We start from the raw sequence: 20,685 nt of genomic DNA on the forward strand, positions 1-20,685 counted from the left end.
GAATCCAAGTTTTAAAGTCAGGTGCTCTAATTCCAAGACTTGGTCTTTTTGTCACCAAGCTAAGCTAATGTCATAGACAGAGAAATGCCTCAGAAAAATTAATTTGGAGTTGGAATGTCAGATGAAATGGAAAGGAAAGAGCCTGGAAGCGTGGACCTTAACTGGGTGGCTACTACAGTTATTGAAGAAAACAGTTATTTGAGAGAAATTGAGACCTCTATCATGGAAAGTCACTACTGAACTATTTCTCAAAATGTCTTTGGTACTTCTATTGGCTACTGAAGATTTGGGTAGTCAGGTCTATAACAGTAAGGTATTTCTCAGCAACATCTATTTATTGGTCAATATTTCAGAAGGAAATTAACACTGGTCATTGCCCAACATGGCTTCCTAAATGGTGGGAGTTGGATCAGTTGAAGGTTGCTTTCAGCATTCACTATAATGTTTAATTTGTTTTCCTGCAGCACTTCAATATTTGTTTTTATATTTAAGAATGTCCTCCTGTTTTTTAAAAAGAAAGGGAAGTAGGCCAGTTTTTCTGCTGTTAAAGTAAGCTAACAAATCACTGATAGTTAGGAGAAATCCCAATACAGGAAGGGAGAACTGATTGTGCTCTGTCCTTAGTAGACTCTTGAGTCATTCATGCAGTGTAGTGTCTGGCGAGTTCTACTGAGTCATGCATGGCTAACTATGGAAGAAAAATGTATTTTCTAAAGCTGTCTGTTACTACTCATGTCTTTTAGTCTGTATCCAAAGATGTTGGAACCCTATTGACTGGTGATCTAACAAATTTTTTCATAGACAGATCTAACACAATTTCCCTCTAAACTTGATAAATTTGGCATAAGTCCTTTTATTTGGCTTGAAAGATGTTTGCATTAACATTTTGTTTTATTTTAGTCTTGGTGTTAAGAAGATTGTTTAGTAAAAAATGGAGCATTTGGATTTTTAGGCCACTGGGAAGAATGTTCTTATTTAATAATGAGATGACTGAACAAGTGTTCTTTATAATGATATACTCCTCCTGTGGGAAAAAATTTCCTTTTATGTATATTTTATTTCTATTGGATACATGAAGATGTTTTACCATCAATATTTAGGCAGAATATCCAGTGAGTGACTTGGGAACAATATCTGTAAATTATAAAGATATGTTCCCCTGAAAAATGAATAAGATTGAAACTGTAGAACTGAATGTTAGGAACTGTTTGGGTTCTGTTCCTAGCTAGGTCAGAATTTGTATATAACCTTGAGCTAGTTACTTAATCTTTTCTAAATCTAGGTTTTATGTTTGAAATAGGCAGAAAGTTGCTTACCTACTAAGCTAAGGCAGAAACAATTTCCTAATGAGAAGATGAGCCAGCAGAAAAGGAGGCTGTGTAGCCTCTTGTTCTGGAAGTCTTCAGGGAGAGAGGCAGCCAGTTGTCTGGAAGTAGTAAAGTGTGGTGCTTGAAGACTGGAGACAAGACCATGAAAATAAGCCTGACATATAGAAATAATAAAAAGACTGAGTCATGGAGGGCCTGTTATTTGCTAGATTCTGGGAGATAATGGCAAACCCAAAGTTTTTGCCTTTACCAAGCTTAATGTTGAGTCTGCTTTGTGTATATCTGAGATCATTCAGGACAGGTTCTGTGATTTTATAATCTGTATCTGAGGTTTTATTTTTTAATATTTAAATCATGTTTATTCTATTATAGTTGTCTCAATTTTTCCCCCTTTGCCCTCCTCCACACATTCCCCCCCCCCCGCCCACAGTGAATTCCTACTCTGTTGTCCATGTCCATGGGCCATTCATACATGTTCTTTGTCTAGTCCCTTCTCCTTCTTTCCACCATTGTCCTCCTTCCCCATCCCCTCTGGTCACTTTCAGTATGCTCCATGTTTTCATGCCTGTGGGTTTTTTTTTTTGTTATTTTATTTTCTTGAATAAATTCCACTTATAGGTGAGATCATATGGTATTTGTCTTTCACCAACTGGCTCACTTCACTTGGCATATTATTCTACAGTTCCACCATGCTGTCGCAAAAGGTAGGATTTCTTTCTTTCTTTCTTTCTTTCTTTCTTTCTTTCTTTCTTTCTTTCTTTCTTTCTTTCTTTCTTTCTTTCTTTCTTTCTTTCTTTCTTTCTTTCTTTCTTTCTTTCTTTCTTTCTTTCTTTCTTTCTTTCTTCCTTCCTTTCTTCCTTCCTTCCTTCCTTCCTTCCTTCCTTCCTTCCTTCCTTCCTTCCTTCTTTCTTTCTTTCTTTCTTTCTTTCTTTCTTTCTTCTTTCATCTCTTTTTTAAAATGCAGATTGATTGTATTTATTTTTTTAATGTCAAAATCCATTATAAAATATAAAAAAATTTAAATCCATTACAAAGTCTCAGCAATTAAAACAATATGACACTAGCACAGAAATAATCAAGTAGATCAATGAAATAAAATGAACATTCTACAAACAAACATATATATCTGTCTAATGACGTAACATATGATTAAATTGATATTTCAAATCAATGGGGAATATAAGGCTTATTCAACAAATAAGGCACAGGGACCACTATTACTTAAAATAAAACAAAAATAGAGCCCTATTTCACACATTATACAACAAATATTCAGGTGAGTTAAAAATAAATATGTAAAATCTAAGGAGTTTTCAGAGAAAATTCAAAATATATTTCTTACTCTAAAGTAAAATATTCAAACCCAGAAGCTATAAAGTAAAATATTGACAATATGATGACTATATTAAACATTTAAGAATATACAGTAATATACATATAAAAAAGTTAAAGAACAAGTAATAGAATAGGGAACTATTTGCAACACATCTAAAAAAGGATTAAAAGTTGTTTTTTTAGGGAAAAAATTGTACAAACATTTAATCAAAAAAAGGATAAAGAATGCCAAAAAGTCATTTGAAGCTTTTTAAAAATAATAGAAATAGGCAAGAAATATACAAAAACAGGTTTAGTTTCAACAAATAATAAAGTATCAATATTTTATTAAATGTTGATTACATAATTTATTAATAAAATATTGATAAATATTTTATTAAACAATAAAGTATCAGTATTAAAATAGCACATCATTGTCACAATCAGATTAATAAATATTAAAAATATTGGTAATATCAAGTATTGGTGACTGTGAAACAAACTGGGTATTCATAGACTCTTTTTCTTCATCTTCTTAAAGCAGTCCCTTTAGCATATCTTGCAATGTTGGTGTGGTGGAGGTGTATTCTTTTATCTGGGAATCTCCTTATTTTGCCTTCCATTTTAATTGCAAACCTTGCTGGGTAGAGCAGTCTTGCTTGCAGGCTTTTGTTTTTCATGACTTGGAATATTTCTTGCCATTCCCTTCTGGCTTGTAGTGTGTCTATTGAGAAGTCAGCTGCTAGCCATACCAGGGCTTCCCTATATGTTACTACTTCTTTCTCCCTTGCTTCTGTTAGGATTCTCTGTCATTGATATTTGTCATTTTAATTATGATGTGTCTCAGAGTGGGCCTTATTGTTTTCCTCTTGAATGGGATTGTCTGTGCTTCCTGGACTTGTATGAGTTTTTCTCTCCTCCAACTAGGAAAGTTTTCCATCATGACTTTTCCAGTTTCTCTATAACTTCCTCCTTTTATTCTCCTGGTATCCCTATTATATAGATATGATTACATTTCAGGTTGTCCCACACCTCTGATTGCCCCTTCATCTTTTTGAGTCTTTTATCATTTTCTTGCTCTTTCTGGGAGCTTTATTCTACCTTATCCTCCAGCTCACTGATTCTATCCTCTGCTTCGTCGATCCTGCTTTTTACTCCTTCTGCTGTGTTCTTCAATTCAGAAATTGTATTCTTCATTTCCTCCTGTCTCTTACTGATAGTTTCTATGTCCTTTTTCATGCTGATATAGTTTGCTATAAGTTCCTTGTAGTTTCCCTATAGTTTTTTGTGATTTTCTCTGAGCTCATTGAGCTGCCTTAGAACCGTTGTTTTGAACTCAATATCTGATAGTTTACTTGCCTCTATTTCATTTAGTTCTCTTTCTGGGGGTTCCTCCTTTCCCTTTGACTGGGGGGTGTTTCTTTGTCTTCCCATTATTTGTGAGACTCTTCTTTTTCACTTCTGCTTATTAAGTTGATCTGTCTCGAATCATGACTTGGTGGTGTGAAGTTCTGTGGTTGGAGACCACTGTTTTTTCTTTTTGGATCTGCCTTTGATGATGTCAGATGTTAACCCTATGTTACCTTAGGCAGTCTGTTCAAGACTTCCAGGAATCTACTGTCTGTGCTGTCTCCTTCAGTTGTTAATCAAGTCACTCTGCATTCAGCAGGTCACCTTAGAAACCACAGGTTGGGGCAGAGTCCCTCCTGGGGGTGGGGTTATTGTGTCCTCTTACACTGCAGCCACTCAGAGGAGTGGTCTGCCTGAGTCAGATGGCTGGTGTCATGTCTGGGATGAGTCAGCACTGCGATCCTACTGTCTGCTTTCTTAGTTCTTTCCCCAAAGCCTCCTTCCCCAGCCTATTCTTCCTTTCTCTAGTTCACTCTGCCCCTGCCTCTATCCCACTTTGCCCCTGCCTTTGCCAGAGACCAGGGTAAGTGGCTGCAAATAAAAACTTATGCATTGGACCTTTAAATAGCTCTTTGTGTCTCCAGCTACCTGTCTCTGTCAGTGAGAAACCACGCCACTCATCGCAGATGGCTGTTATCTGTGTACTTTTTGGGCTCTGGTACTGCAGGCTGGAGATCCCCACTTATGGTTTAGACCCCACTCTTCTCAGGGGGATACAACTGGCTGTTTCAATATCCTTCTGGTGCTGCCACCCATGGGCGCCTGCCCATCTTCTAGAGTCTTTACTGAACTCCTTACCAGTAGATTGTACTAAAGCTGATTCTTCTGTCTGTCCAAGGTTAGAAGGCTCCTCTCTCACTATTGTTCAGTTGTTTGTTCCAGGTGATTTCTCCACAATTTAGAGTAATTCCAGATTGGTCCTGGGAGGAGGTCAGTGTGACTTCCACTCACTCCTCCACCATCTTGATTCTCCTTTGAGTTCTTTGTTTTTATACGGGATCATGGGGATCAAGTCTCAAAAAATATAATCATGGAAATCTTATGGGAAAAGAGTCTGATGTTGTAGTGGGGCATTGTTAAAACAGGCCTTGTTATAACATGGCTTGACCCACCAGGTTAGATGAGAGCAATTAATTCACATTGACATCATTCATTACCTGAGATGAGAGTGTGGGAGAGTTTTAAAATGTCTGGCATAGTCTTCCAGGTCAGAGTTAATAGGCCTGCCTCTCCTCTGCCCCCAGAGGGTTTTTTTTTTTTTTTAATCAATCTGATGATGTTTAACTTGGGCGATGATTGATGGGTCTGCAGTAACTGAACAATGGATGTGAACATGCTAGCTGATTCTAATCTTCTGCAGCTATGGGCATGTCCAGTGGTGGTGTTCAGGCAGTGAAGCGACATCCTTGGTCTTGCACAAAGGTTTTGTTTTCAGCTCACATTTTTACAAAGTAGTGGTTCTTCCTATCATAAGTTTGAAATGCCCCTCCTTTGGCCATATTGAGCATTACTTGTGCAGGGGGAATACAGCCATTGATGGTGAGACTAAGGAGGTGAGAAGAGAGCAGCAGCAGCACACAGTGAGTCCTTTGAGCAGGTGTCAACCTTCTGTAGTTTCCCAAGTGCTTCAGTGTTATCAGTTCACCTGTTCCATTGTAACTTTCAAATTTGAAATAGTTCAAGCTCCTATTTTACTGGGGCAGGGGAGGATGCCCCAGAAACCTTGAAATATTTCTCATGATTTTTAAGGTTTACATTTCTTTATGTCATCTCTAAACTAAGTGTTCCACTCAACTGAATTCTTCGTTACCATTCTTCTTCTTATCCCTGTATGCGTTGCCCATCTTCTCAACATTACACTATATTAGGAACTGCCAGATTCTTTTACACCCCTGAACACCACTGATCCAAGGCAGCAGGGAGACAATTTAAATCAGGTATAAATTAATTTTGAACTTATGAGTCCTTGGGTCATTTCTGCCCAGATAGATTTCTTACTGGCTTTGTCCTCCATAGACCTTGGGTTTGCCCCATCTTGTTGAATTCTCCTCTTTTCCCTAAAGTTCAACTTTCCCTCTCACTGTATTATTCTAGGAAACTTAGTTCTTTCTTGCTCCTATCCCTAAACTCAACTATGGGACTCATATTAGATAGCTTGGAGAAATATTTCATTAATCTGCTCAGCCAAACACATTTGTCCTGATTCTGAAAGCACCATTGTGTTCTTTCCTTTAATATGATTAAGACTTAGGTGGTTTCCTTTCTCATGCATCTCTGTACATGGAAGGGTGTAGAAAGATAGGAATTTATCTTTCCCTTGTTATGAATATGCTGCCTTAGTACCCCTAGGAGGCAGAAGTGATTTTAGGTTTTTTATGACACAAGGATAAAAGAAATTAATATTTCGTAAAGCACATTGATAGGAAACTTAATGTTTCTTAAGAGGAACTTAAAATTTCCCCAAAAATTAAATCAAAAGTGTTTTTTCTTGAAAGTTTGGGTCAAAAATGTAGGTGCATAACATACATAGCAAATTACAAATTTTTTGGAAGAACATATAAAGTCTGAGTAGGTATTGTTGTTGAAGTAATGGGATATATCATGGTTCTCACCATAGGATATTAACCACATGGCTATTAGATTTTTGCCAGGCCAGCAGTAGAGCATATCTCTGCCATTTAACCTTCTGTTAAAGGACTTGACAGATTAGGCCAGGCCCACCAAGGTCTGACCATTTTTTCTTTTAATTAATTCAGTGTCAGCTGATTAGGATTCTAATCATAGTTTTGATATCCCAATGTATTCACTTATTTTTCCCACACTCAAGGTCAGGAGGGGATTATGTTAGATTTGTACATCAGTGGGTAGGAATCTTAGAATTCTGTCTACCACAAATGGCAACTGCTTTTCATCTTTCAGAGCATAATAAGAATTAATAAAAAATTTAAAAATCAAATCTCACTCTAAGGAGCAACTATCAAATTGGTGCTAAGTCTTTATTCTATAGTCTTCATTCTTCCTGGTTTTCCTTCTAAAATTTTAAACATTGGCCTGTGTTCTGTGTTTGGTATAGGCTTTTCCCAAACTGAACATAACATTACATTGGGAAAAGTCAATCTGACATCAGTCATCTATAGAACTAACACATCCTAAGCAATGATTTGTAAAAGGGAATCTAAAAAATTTGAGAAATACCAAACATTAAATTAAGGTATTCAAACTATAAACTCAGAAGAGTATGCTCATATTAGCTTATCTAAGGATGTAGGCAAGTTAGTTGGTTTTTGCACTGTATGAAAGATGATTTATATGGGGAAATGCACTGCAGTGAACTTACAAAAGCCTTGAAGCAGTTGTTGAGTTTGATAATAACAGCCACTAAAATCATTTTACTTTTTCCCCTGGCTTTGGGTCCCAGATAACAGAACAACCTTCTCACTTGAATTTGGTTTTCTAGGTACCACACAGAGAATTTAGTGACTAATGGGCATGAGAACTATAATTTTTTTTTGCTATATATTTAATTTTTAATTTTTTTATCGTTCAAATCATTTGTCTTCATTTTCCTGGCACCACTTTCCCCTGCTCCACCCTCAATCTTTCCCCACTTTGGCTTTGTCTGTGAGTCCTTTATATATATATCCTTGACCCTTCCCCTTCTTTTCCCCACCCACGCCTCCTTCCTTCCCTCTTGTCTCTGTTGGTTTCTTTTTTCTTTCAGTGTTGCTGGTCTAATTTTCCTTGCATCTTTGTTTTGTTGGTTAGGTTCCACTTATAGGTGAGATAATATGGTATTTGTCTTTTGCCCCCCGGCTTATTTCGCTTAGCATAATGCTCTCTAGTTCTGTCCATGCTGTCGTGAAGCATAGGAGTTCCTTCTTTCTTTCTGCTGCGTAGTATTCCATTGTGTAAATGTACCATAATTTTTTGATCCACTCATTTATTGATGGGCACTTAGGTTGCTTCCAATACTTGGCTATTGCATATTGTGCTTCTATGAACATTGGGGTGCAAAGGTTCTTTTGAATTGGTGTTTTGGGAGGAACTACAACAGTTTTGGTGATTATATTTCTTAATGAAAAATAATAGACATTCTAGTTTGCATATTTTTCTTTTATGAATTTTATCAAATGACAACCTAGAATCCAACTCTCTCTAAGTACATCAAAGGAACTCACCCTCTAGACATAAACTGGAGGACTAGACTTTAAAAGAGAAGACCAAGGACAAGGACATTGTCATCCTCTGTTACCCTGTCTGGCCTCTAGCCTAATCAACAACTCTGTCTCAATTTTCCCTTACTGCTGCATGTTGGACTGATAACATGCTTTGAGAAGGCAATGTCAGTGACCTCAAGTGTGGCTGAACACTTTTTGAAATAGAGGCATGTCTTATGTGGGCACAGGAATGCAGTTTAGAAGAGAAAGAAAAAAAAATCATACTGGAACTACTCAATTTCTTCAAAATCTCTGAGCAAGAAGAAAAACATTGAACTGCCATATTGATTTTACACAACTTCTCTACAGTACCTTGACTTCAATCCAAGAGCAAAAGTTAAGACTCTCCTTTATTTTTGGTAAACAACTGCATGGTAAACTTATATGACTTTTCCCCCTGGATTTTACCTGGGAGTGGCCTTTCAATTTTTTTTAATTTAAAAAAGTTAATATTTCTTGGGGTCTCAGGAAGATTCATATTCTTTACAGTTGATATAGCAGGGGCTGGAGCTCCTGCTAAGCCAGCCTCAGACTTCTCCAATTTATTTTGTGCATCATTTTGTGTAACAATCTCATTTATGTTGGTCTCCAATACCATTCCCCCCATTACCATTTCTGCAAGAATATTGTGAACCTTTTCTACATGGAAAATTAAATCCAGTGCACATTTTCAAAACACTTGTCTAATGTTTCCACAAATACTTTAATTAGATCTAAAATACTAGGTTCACTTTCTGAAGAGTCCACACAGAGGGCAAAGTATAAGTTGCATAATGTCTATAAATCAGTTTGTTGTCAGATCCTTCAATTAATAATCCTCTTTCCAGGAAATTACAGACATTTTCATCTCTCTTAGATACCAAATGGAATGCCTCCCTGATGATTTGCTGTTGTATATCTTTACTGTAAGGCTGACAGCCCTGGCTTCCTGTGGTTGTTGAAGATGGGGATAACCTTAATCATGGCTAAGCGGGGCAGACGGGGTGGGCTATGAGGGCCAGGGCGGAGGTGGATGCGCGATCCTTGCCTCGGGATCTCGCTGGTGATCATTCCTTACCTGCCCCCTCCTGCACGTGCACGCACTCCCAAGTACTCAGGTTTTTTCTAACAAATGTAAGCATGTACTGTGATTATTCTTCAACATGAAACACTTCTCTTGACTTTTACACAACACTTCTACTCTTTTTCTGCCTTTGGATTTTAGAAATTCCAAGCAAATCTTCATAGAAGTCTCCAATTTAAAGGGTGGAAGAAAAGGGGGAAAAGTGAAGAATTTGTTTTAGGCTACAGAAAAACGTGTTGTATCTCACTTTCAATTCTGCATTCCTGAATTTTCCTTTTATTTTCTACTTATCAGGCTTCACTTATCTCCAAATGTAAAGACAAAGTAAGATGTTAAGGAGGAGAATAGTGAACTTGAGTTGTTTTAAATCTATTCTATGAAGTCAGTCTTTTCAATATAATTTTTCACACTATGGATATATGAATACTAAAATAAAAATTATGAAACTTAAATTCACCTTAGGAATCAAAGACTGCAAAAAAATCAGGAGTGCTTTATCATGCAATTCTGCATTGTGTTCATAATTTTCCATAATGGCTTAGTTTTGAAAATAAGGGGGATAAACAAGATTTAATTGTGAAGTGAATGCAGAATTATATAATAAGCAATATTTTTTCAACAGATCAGTGTTTAGAAATACATATGAAGTGAAGTTGTTACTGAAAAATACATTATGTTGGACAGTCTATTTTTATGCAGCTCTAAACATAATTGTAATTAGGCTAATAGAGAATAACTGTTTCCCCCCAAGATCGATTGATTGATTGATTGATTGATTGATTTTTCCTAAAATAAAAACTCAATTTAAAAATTGCGTATTGGGATAACAATGCATTCTTCCTGTTGTGTTATACTGATTTAGTAAGTAAGAACTCTGATTTTAGAATTGAACAGATATAGTTTGTATCCTTGTTTTTGCACTTTTGTATCTCTTAGCTTTTTCACCAATAAAATGGGGATAATATTGGTATTAAACTCCTATAGTTCTGGTGGGAGTTAATGAAATTAATGTGTAACAAATCCTTAACGCACTTCCAAGCATAGCATAAAACACTCAATAAATGTTATTACTTAAACATGCACACACACCACACATTTAATAACCAATGCCTAAGTATTAAGTATTAGTTTCCTTTGGTTATTGTATGGCACTATGATGATGCACTTTGGGAATATGTAATATAAAGCATGGTTTTTGTCCTCAGGCTTTTTTAAAATTTTTTAATTTTTTAATTTTATTTTAATTTATTTTTTCAAATACATTTGTCTCTGCTTTCCCCTCACCACTTTCCCTTGCCCCCTCCCTCATTCCCTCCCTCAGCTCTTCCCCTTTGGTTTTGTCCATGAGTCCTTGCTATATGTTCCTTGACTTTCCCCTTCCCTTCCTTTTCCCCGCCCCCCTCCCTCCTTCCCTCTTGTCTCTGTTGATTTCTTTTCCTTTCAGTGTTGCTGGTCTTATTTTCCTTGCATCTTTGTATTGGTGGTTAGGTTCCGCTTATAGGTGAGATCATATGGTATTTGTCTTTCGCCCCCTGGCTTATTTCACTTAGCATAATGCTCTCCAGTTCCATCCATGCTGTCGCGAAGTGTAGTAGTTCTTTTTTGCTTTCTGCTGCGTAGTATTCCATTGTGTATATGTACCATTACTTTTTGATCCAATCATCTACTGATGGGCATTTAGGTTGCTTCCAACACTTGGCTATTGTCAATTGTGCTGCTATGAACATTGGGGTGCATAGGTTCTTTTGTATTGGCATTTTGGTGTTCTCAGGGTATAGTCCCAGCAGGGGAATCACTGGATCAAAAGGTAGTTCCATTTTCAGCTTTTTGAGGAAATTCCACACTGCTTTCCACAGTGGCTGCACCAGTCTGCATTCCCACCAACAGTGGACTAGGGTTCCCTTTTCTCCACAGCCTCGCCAGCACCTGTTGTTTGTGGATTTGTTTATGATAGCCATTCTGACCGATGTGAGGTGGTACCTCATGGTGGTTTTGATCTGCATTTCTCTGATGGCTAGTGATGCTGAGCATCCTTTCAAATGGCTCTGGGCCCTCTGTATCTCCTCCTTGGAAAAGCATCTGCCCAGGTCCTTTGCCCATTTTTTGATTGGATCATTTGTCTTCTGGGAGTGGAGTCGAGTGAGTTCTTTATATATCTTGGAGATCAAACCACTATCTGATGTATCATTAGCGAATATATTTTCCCATAAGGTTGGCTCCCTTTTCATTTTGCTGATGTTTTCTTTAGCCATGCAGAAGCTTCTTATTTTTATGAGGTTCCACTTGTTTATTCTTTCCTTTATGTACCTTGCTTTAGAAGACATATCGGTGAAAAAACTGCTGCGTGGGATATCTGAGTGTTTCCTGCCAATGTTCTCCTCTAGGACTTTGATGGTGTTGCAACTTATATTTAAGTCTTTTATCCATCTTCAGTTTGGTGTCAGCTGATGATCCACTTTCAATTTTTTCCATGTAGCTGTCCAGCTCTCCCAGCATCATTTGTTGAATAGGCTATTTTTACTCTACTTCTGCCCTCTTTGTTAAATATTAGCTGCCCATATAGACCTGGGGTTACTTCTGGGCTTTCTATTCTGTTCCACTGGTCTATAGGTCTGTTGTTGTGCCAGTACCAGACTGTTTGTTTACAGTCGCTTTGTAATATAGTTTGATGTCCAGTATTGTGATCTGTCCTACTTTGTTTTCCTTTCTCAAAATTGTTACAGCTATCTGGGGTCATTTATGGTTCTATATAAATTTTTGAAATGTCTGTTCTATTTCTGTGAAATATGTCATTGGTATCTTAATAGCGATTGCGTTGAATCTATAAATTGCTTTGGGTATTATGGACATTTTGATGATATTAATTCTCCCAATCCATGAACACGGTATAGGTTTCCATTTATTTGTGTCTTCCTTAATTTCTTTCTTCAATGTTGTATAGTTTTCTGCACAAAGGTCTTTTACCTCCTTGGTTAAATTTATTCCTGGGTACTTTATTTTTCTTCTTGCTATATCAAATGGGATTTTTTTTCTGATTTCTTCTATTTCATTGCTGGCATACAAAAATGTCTTTGATTACTGAATATTGACTTTGTATCCTGCTGTTTTGCCAAACTCACTTATTAGGTTGAGTAGTTTTTTGGTGGAGTCTACAGGGTTTTCTATGTACACCATCATGTCATAGGCAAACAATGATAGTTTTACTTCCACCTTTCCTATTTGGATGTCTTTTACTTCTTTTTCTTGTCTGATCGCTGTGGCTAGGACTTCCAATATGATGTTGAAAAGAAGTGGTGAAAGTGGACCTCCTTGTCATGTTCCTGATCTTAGTGCGTAAGCTTTTAGTTTTTGCCTGTTGAGTATGATGTTGGCTGTAGGTTTTTCATATATGGCCTTTATTATGTAGAAGTATGCCCCCTTTATTCCCATTTTGCTGAGTGTTTTGATCATAAATGGGTGCTGTACCTTATTGAATGCTTTTTCTGTATATATCGAGATGATCATGTGGTTTTTGTCTTTCCTTTTGTTTATGTGATGTATTATGTTTATTGACTTGCGTATATTGAACCATCCCTGCATCTCTGGGATGAATCCCCCTTTATCATGGTGGATAATCTTTTGAATGTATTGTTGGATGCGGTTTGCCAAGATTTTTTTGAGGATTTTAGCATCTATGTTCATCAGTGAAATTGGCCTGTAGTTTTCTTTCTTTGTAGGGTCTTTATCTGGTTTAGGAATTAGGGTGATGCTGACCTCATAAAAAGAGTATGGGAGTCTTCCCTCCTCTTGGATTTTTTGGAATCGTCTGAAAAGGGCAGAGGTTAGCTCTTCCTTAAATGTTTTGTAAAATTCTCCTGTGAAACCATCTGGCCCAGGGCTTTTGTGTGCCGGGAGTTTCTTGATTATTGCTTCAATTTCCCTAGCTGTTATCGGTCTGTTCAGGATTTCTGTTTCTTCCTCCTTCAGTATTGGAAAATTATACTTTTCTAGAAAATGGTCCATTTCATCAAGGTTTTCAAATTTCTTGGCATATAATTGTTCATAGTAGTTTCTGACAATCCTTTGTATTTCTATGGTATCAGTTGTTATTTCTCCTCTTTGATTTCTGATATTATTTATTTGGGTCCCCTCCCTTTTTTCTTGATGAGTCTGCTTAAAGGCTTGTCAATTTTATTTATCTTTTCAAAGAACCAGCTCCTGGATTGGTTGATCCTTGGAATTGTCTTTTTGTCTCTATATCATTCACTTCCGCCATGGTCTTGATTATTTCCTTCCTTCTACTTGCTCTGGGATTTATTTGTTGTTGTTTCTTCAGTTCTTGAAGTTGTAGTGTTAGGCCTTTTATTTGAAATGTTTCTATTTTTTTTAGGTAGGCCTGTATTGCTATGACCTTCCCTCTGAGGACTGCCTTTGCTGTGTCCCATAGGATTTGGACAGTTGTATGTTTATTTTCATTGGTGTCCGGAAACTTTTTGATTTCTTCTCTTATCTCATTATTGACCCATTCATTATTTAATAGTCTACTCTTCAGTCTCCATGAGTTTGCAAGATTTTGAGGTTTCTCTCTGAGGTTATTTTCCAGTTTCAAGCCCTTGTGGTCCGAGAAAATGCCTGGTATTATTTCAACTTTCCTGAATTTGCTGAGGCTTGCTTTGTGTCCTATCATGTGGTCTATCTTTGAATAAGTCCCTTGTGCATTTGAAAAGAATGTATATTTTGCTTTTTTCGGATGTGAGCTTCTATGTATGTCAGTTAAGTCCATTTGATTTAACGCGTCATTCAGCTCCACAATATCCTTATGATGTTTTGTTTGGAAGATCTGTCCATTTTTGACAGCAGGGTGTTAAAATCCCCTACTATCAGTGTGTTGCTGTCTGTATCTTTTATGAAGTCCTCCAAGATTTTCCTTATATATTTGGGTGCTCCTATGTTGGATGCATTTAAGTTTACAATGTTTATGTCTTCTTGATGGATTCTTCCTTTAAGTATTATAAAGTGTCCCTCTGGGTCTCTTTTATGGCCTTTGTTTTGAAATCTATTTTGTCTGATATAAGTATTGCAACCCATGCTATTTTCTCTTGCCCATTTGCTGGGAATATTTTTTTCCATCCCTTTACTTTCAATCTGTATAGGTCCTTTGTTCTGGGGTGGGTTTCTTGTAGGCATCATATGTGTGGGTCATGTTTTCTTATACATTCAGCTATCCTGTGCCTTTTGATTGTGGCATTTAGTCCATTTACATTGAGAGTTATTACTGATAGAAACCTAATCATTTTTTCTCCTTGTACTTGTGTTTTTCTCCTTCTCACTCTTTTCCTTCATCTTCTTAAACCAGTCCCTTTAGCAGATCTTGTAGTGCTGGATTGCTGGAGACATATTCTTTTAACTTTCTTTTGTCTGGGAAACTCCTTATTTCCCCTTCTATTTTAATTGAGAGCCTTGCTGGGTAGGGCAGCCTTGGTTGTAGGCCCTTGATTTTCATTACTTGGAATATTTCTTGCCATTCCCTTTAGGCTTGTAGCGTTTCAGTTGAGAAGTCAGCTGCTAGCTGTATTGGGGCTCCCTTGTATATTACTACTGGTTTCTCCCTTGCTGCCTTTTGGATTCTTTCCTTGTTTTTTTCCCCAACGTCTCCATTAAAACGCCAAATAAAAATTTGCCATTTTAATGATGATGTGTCTTGAAGTGGGCCTCATTGGATTCCTCTTGAATGGGGCTCTCTGTGCTTCCTAGACCTGTGAGATCTTTTCTCTCCTCAAATTGGGGAAATTTTCCATCATTACTTTTTTAAACAGGTTCTCTACCCCTTGCTCCTCTTCTCCTCCTTCTGGTATCCCTATTATGCGGATATTATTGCGTTTCTGGTTGTCCTGCATTTCCTTCAATGCCTCTTCATTCTTTTTAGTCTTTTTTCCATTTCCTGTTCTTTCTGGGAGCTTTTTTCCTACCTTATCCTCCATCTCACTGACTTGGTCCTTGGCTTCATATAGCCTGCTTTTGAGCCTTTCTACTGTGTTCTTCAATTCAGAAATGGTATTCTTCATATCCTCATGTGTCTTCTTGATAGTTTCTGTGTCCTTTTCCAGGTTGACATAGTTTGCTGTCAAATCCTGATAGTTTCTCTGCAGTTTCTCATAGTTCTCTTTGAGGTGGCTGAGCTCATTGAGCTTCCTTGGAACCATTGTTTTGAGTGCAATATCTAATAGTTCCCTTGCCTCTATTTCATTTACCTCTCTCTGTGGGGATCCTGCTTTCCCCTCATTTGGGGGAACTTCTTTTCCTTCCCATTATTTGTGAGAGTCTTCGTCTTCTTCTTTTTTTTTGCTTGTGCTTCAATTAATCCATCTAGATTTCCTGATCTTGTGGATGAAACCTCTATGGCAGTAGGCAGGTCTTTTTATTTATTTTTTCTTTTCTTTTCTTTCTGAGTCTGCCTATGATGATTTCAGTTGTTGACCCTGTCTGACCTTGGGCTATTTGTTTGAGCCTTCCAGGAATCTACTGTCTGTGTCTGTCCCCTGCAATTGTCAATCTGGTCATTCTGTCCTCATCTGTCAGGCTTAGCCACCACAGGCCAGAGCAATGCTTCCTGATGGCGAGACTATCTTGTCCTTATAGGCTGCTGTCACTCAGGGGAGTGGTCCACCTGAGCGAGATGGAGAACATGGACTGGAGAGGGAGTCAGCACCTGGATCCCCGAACCCCGGCTACTCCCTTAGTTCTCTCCCCAGTGCCTCCAGTCTCTAGGCATCTCTGTGTCCCCTTTAGCCAGGGGTCTACTATCTCTGCAGGCAGCTCTGCACTCATTACCAAGGCCAGCACGCAACTCCTGTTCTGGCAGAATTGTCCTGAGGGCAGGGCTATTTCCTTTCCTGCTGCTGCCTCTTTAGGACATGGCCTGCCTGCGCAGAATGGAGACTATGGAAAGGGGAAGGAGTCAGCTCTGGGACTCCCTGGTTACTCTTCCAGTTCTTTCCCCAAAGTCTCTGTCTCCAGTCCCTCCTCAAGGGTCTCTGGGCAGCTCTGTGACCCCTTTGGCCAGGGTTCCACTATTTCTGCGGACTGTTTTGTACTCGCGTGCTGGCCCCATCACATGTGCGCGAGCTGGCACTGGGCAGTTTAAGTCCAGTCTATTGTATGCTTTCCCGCTTCTGCCTCTTTGGGGGCATGGTCTGCCTGTGCAAAATGGAGACTAAAGAGTGGGGAAGGAGTCAGCTCCAGAAATCTCCAGCTGCTTCTTCAGTTCTTTCCCCAATGCCTCTGTCTCCAGTCTCTCTTCAAAGGTCTCTAGGCAGGTCTGTGTACCCTTTGGCCAGGGATCTTCTATTTCTTCCAGCCAGTCTGCACTCAGCCCCCAGCCCACACGTGCACAAGCTGTGTGCGAAGCATGCAAAAGGCAGGTTAGTTGATCCACTTATGCCTGAGTGAGATGGTAGCTGCAGAGTGGGAGGTGAATTATTACCGGGGCTCCATTGGCCACCGTCTCTGTTCTCTTCACAAAGTTTTCCTCACCAATCGTTCCTCAGGCACCAGCCCACTCTCCTGCCACCTCTACCCAGAGATCAAGGAAGGTGGCTGCCACTGCAAACTTTTGTATTGGTCCTTTAAATGTCTCTTTGAGTCTCCAGCCACCTGTCTCTGGCAGAGAGCACCCCTAAGCTTTTCGGGGTTGCGTTTTGTCTGTGTGTTTTTCTGGTTTCAGCTGCTGTATTCTAGGGGTCTGTTTATGACTCAGATCCTTTTCTTCTCAGGGGGACCCAACTGGCTGTTTAAATGTCCCTCTGGTGCTGGTGCGCGTGAGTGCCCAGCCCACCTTCTAGAGCCTCCGCCGCACTTCTCACCAGTTGGGATGTGTGAAAGTTGATTCCACTGTCTGTCCGCAGCTCCAAGGCTCCTCTCCCTCTATCTCTCCATTGTTTTCCAGGTGATTTCTCCACTATTTAGTCACAATTCCAGTTTGGTCTTGGGAGGAGGTCAGCATGATTCCCATTCACTCCTCTGCCATCTTGTGTTCAGATCTAAAAATAAACTTCTAAGAGATACTTTCAGAGAGTGGAGTTGTTGGTTTTTTTTTTTTGTTTGTTTGTTTGTTTTTTTGAGTAAGTTTCATAGACTTCAGTGAATCTATTTGGTAAAATCTAGTTTTGTTGTTCTGTTCCTTTCTGGCTTCCTGTTTCATGCCTTCTATTCTAGAGAGAAGTGAAAACAAACTATACAGGTCTTAGCTGACCAATAAACCTAGTTTCACCCCCAGTAACTCTGCTGTACTCTAGACATAAATCAACCAATCTGACCCCCATAGGCCTTACCACTGATCCTTCCATGATTCCAATTTCCACAATGGGAACACTTTCTGATGTAAATTACATTTTGACATGTGTGACCTTTTATTCATCTCAGATTACTTAAATGAATGTATTTTTAAAATACATAGTCACTCTTTCCTCTATTTCTCATCTATCTCAGGTATATCTAGAGCTGTGAGGTGAGTGAATAAAATATTTTGTGGGCGATGAACTACAGTTCTGTGCATAAATTTTTTTTCTAGCATAAATTTTCCATCAAAGAATCAAAAAAAATAAGCTTCAGGCAAAAGATAAACAAACTTAATTTTTTTAGGTATTTAATAGTTCTTTGCTGTTTTGCATGATGAAGGCTATATAACTACTATTATATTTTTATGAAGAAAATTCTTTCAGTGTTAGAGGACCTATTACTGAGTTGGGGTGAAGGCTGCTACACTTGCTGCTTCTAAGGAGGAGTGCATACTTTAGCTCCCTACACATTGCTTTGATTACGATTTAAGAGTTTTAGATGCCAGGAAGAAAAAGAAACAGTTCTCTTCTTTTCTATCAAGTATTCTTAGAAATGCCAACTCATTTTTCTGAAGTATATATAGCACACGTTAAAGAGAAAATGAGTCACTTTCAGCTCTGTGTGGGAACTGTGACACTGTAGTAATACATCATACTTAGTGTAGCTTGAAAGCAATATCCTCTGAGTTTTTAAAGTGCCATTGAATTAGTACACTGAGAGACCAACACTGTGAAGAGGGCTCACTCTTCAATGGAGTTGAAGGTTGTCATCAAATTTAATTGGGTATATGCTTGATAATAATATATGTAACTGTTATTGTGCTGAATGATAATTAGGTTTACATGGTGCTCAGTCCCATATATAAGTCTGTTTTGTTACAGCCAAAACATATATTTCTAGAATTCTGATGGGCCTCAGGTCCTTTTGCCCCTGTCAGAGATAACTAGAGCTGGACACTAGTTTAAAGGGTGAAGATAAATTTTATTTAAAAAAAGACAAAATTTTCAAAAGGGGAAAAAATGACTCCAGTATAGAACTGGGCTTGATTCTGAGTACAGCATGGGCAAGAGGATTTATAACCAAGCAGTTACGTGGGGGTTCAGGGGATGAAAGACTGCTAAGATGAAAAAAATCAGGAGTAAGGAAAGATTCTGGTTAAACCAATTTGATAAGGTTCTTGCTGAAAGCAGGCCAGGGTAAAGGATGAGGATTTAATTGGCTATCAAGGGAAGGCATTTTTTGCTAAACTGACTTAGCAGGATTTTTGCTAAAACTGGCTGATGCAAAGATTGACACAGAACTCCAGTATTTGGGACCTAGTCCAGAAGAGGGCTCCAGGAGCCTGACAAGAAATTTGGTAAAGGAGGTAGCCACTTATATCTATATTTGGTCACCCCATGTAGCCTCTCCTCTTTTCCATGCCACGGTTCTCTTCTCTCCAAGCCATTTAACCCATAACTGCTTTATGTCCCCAATCAGAGCCAAACTCATGGGTCAGTCCCAGCTCCAGACCAAAGGAATCACAAAATATGGCTAATAAATTTTAGCTTTGCTTGATCAACAGTGGCTACCAGGAACTCAGGTTGAACAGAGTCAGGGTCTGGCTTGGTGGGACAGAATGCCATGGGATAGGAAAAGGGACTGCAGCCAGCATATCCTAGGACAGGACCAGGATTTCTGAAGCCTAATATTAGTATAACTTAATAAAAACATGTGACCATATGGACAGATTACCAGGGAATTAGAAAGGGCCTGTGCAAAGGAAGGTCCTGCAGCTTAGCTTCCTGGAAAATCTGCCACTGATTGAGCCTCAAAATTTCCACTCTTATCCAACACTATGGACCTCAATGACCTATTATTCTTGCAAGTAGTACAACTTATCAATTTTTTTCCTTTGTTGCTAACACTTCTTATGCCCTACTTAAGAAATTTTTCCGATGTGATATGAGGTTCTGGCCAAGATGGAGGTGTAGGTAGAAATGCTTCGCTTCCTTGCACAACCAAAAGAAGGATAATAACAAATTAAAAACAAAAAACAACCAGAGCTGCCAGACAATCAAACTGCGGAATTCCGACAACCAAGGAGTTAAAGAAACATTATCCAGCCTGGTAGGAGATGTGTAGATGGGCTGCTGGGGCAGGAAGGAGGGGAAGCAAGTTGGTAGACCACATGGGTTAGGTGGGGGCTGGCTGACTGGTACTGATAAGCCTGTAGGAAGAACTGGGGAGTGAGACAGGCATGAAACCCAGGGTTTCAGTGAGGGAAACTAAAGACTCAAAACCTCGGGCCATAAAAACCTATGGGGGTTGTGGTGGCAGGAGAAACTCCCAGTCTTACAGGAGAGTATGCTGGAGAGGCCTACCAGGTTCTAGAACATACAAAAATCCACCCACCTGGGAATCAGCACCTGAAAGGGCACAATCCTCTTGTGGGAAGCAAGGGAAGTAATGGAAAGTGGGGTGAGACCCATGAAAGCGAGCAAGCAGCATTATTCCCTCTCTGAACCCTCTTCCACAGACAGCACTACAACTCAGCAAATAGTGATGCCCTACCTTGGCGGATACCTAACGTTCTGCCCTTACAATATAACAGGTGTGCCAAAACAAAGAAATATGGCCCAAATGAAAGAACAGATCAAAACTCCAGAAAATGAAGTAAGCAACGAAGAGTTAGACAACCTATCAGATGCAGAGTTTAAAACACTGATAATCAGGATGCTCACAGAAATGATTGAGTACAGTTGCAAAATGAAGGAGGAAGTAAAGGCTATACAAAGTGAAATAAAGTAAAATATACAGGAACCAACAATGAAGGGAAGGAAACTGGGACTCAAATCAACAATTTGGAACAAAAGGAATAAATGAACATCCAACTCGAACAGAATAAAGAAACAAGAATTTTAAAAAATGAGGTGAGGCTCTGGGACAACTTTAAAACATTCCAACATCTGAATCATAGGGATGCCAGAAGAAGAGGAAGAGCAAGAAATTGAAAACTTATTTGAACAAATAATGAAGGAGAACTTCCTCATTCTGG

At 38.7% G+C, this 20,685-nt stretch overlaps 1 pseudogene; it reads right to left on the reverse strand.

The window, feature by feature from the left end:
• Positions 1-8,606: 8,606 nt before the first annotated feature.
• Positions 8,607-9,232, reverse strand: LOC129081013 (AP-3 complex subunit sigma-1-like; annotated as a pseudogene).
• Between the last annotated feature and the right edge of the window lie 11,453 nt (positions 9,233-20,685).

The sequence above is a fragment of the Pteronotus mesoamericanus genome, unplaced genomic scaffold (genome assembly GCF_021234165.1).
Source record: "Pteronotus mesoamericanus isolate MK-2021 breed Mesoamerican mustached bat unplaced genomic scaffold, CSHL_Meso_final contig_94, whole genome shotgun sequence".
NCBI lineage: Eukaryota > Metazoa > Chordata > Mammalia > Chiroptera > Mormoopidae > Pteronotus > Pteronotus mesoamericanus.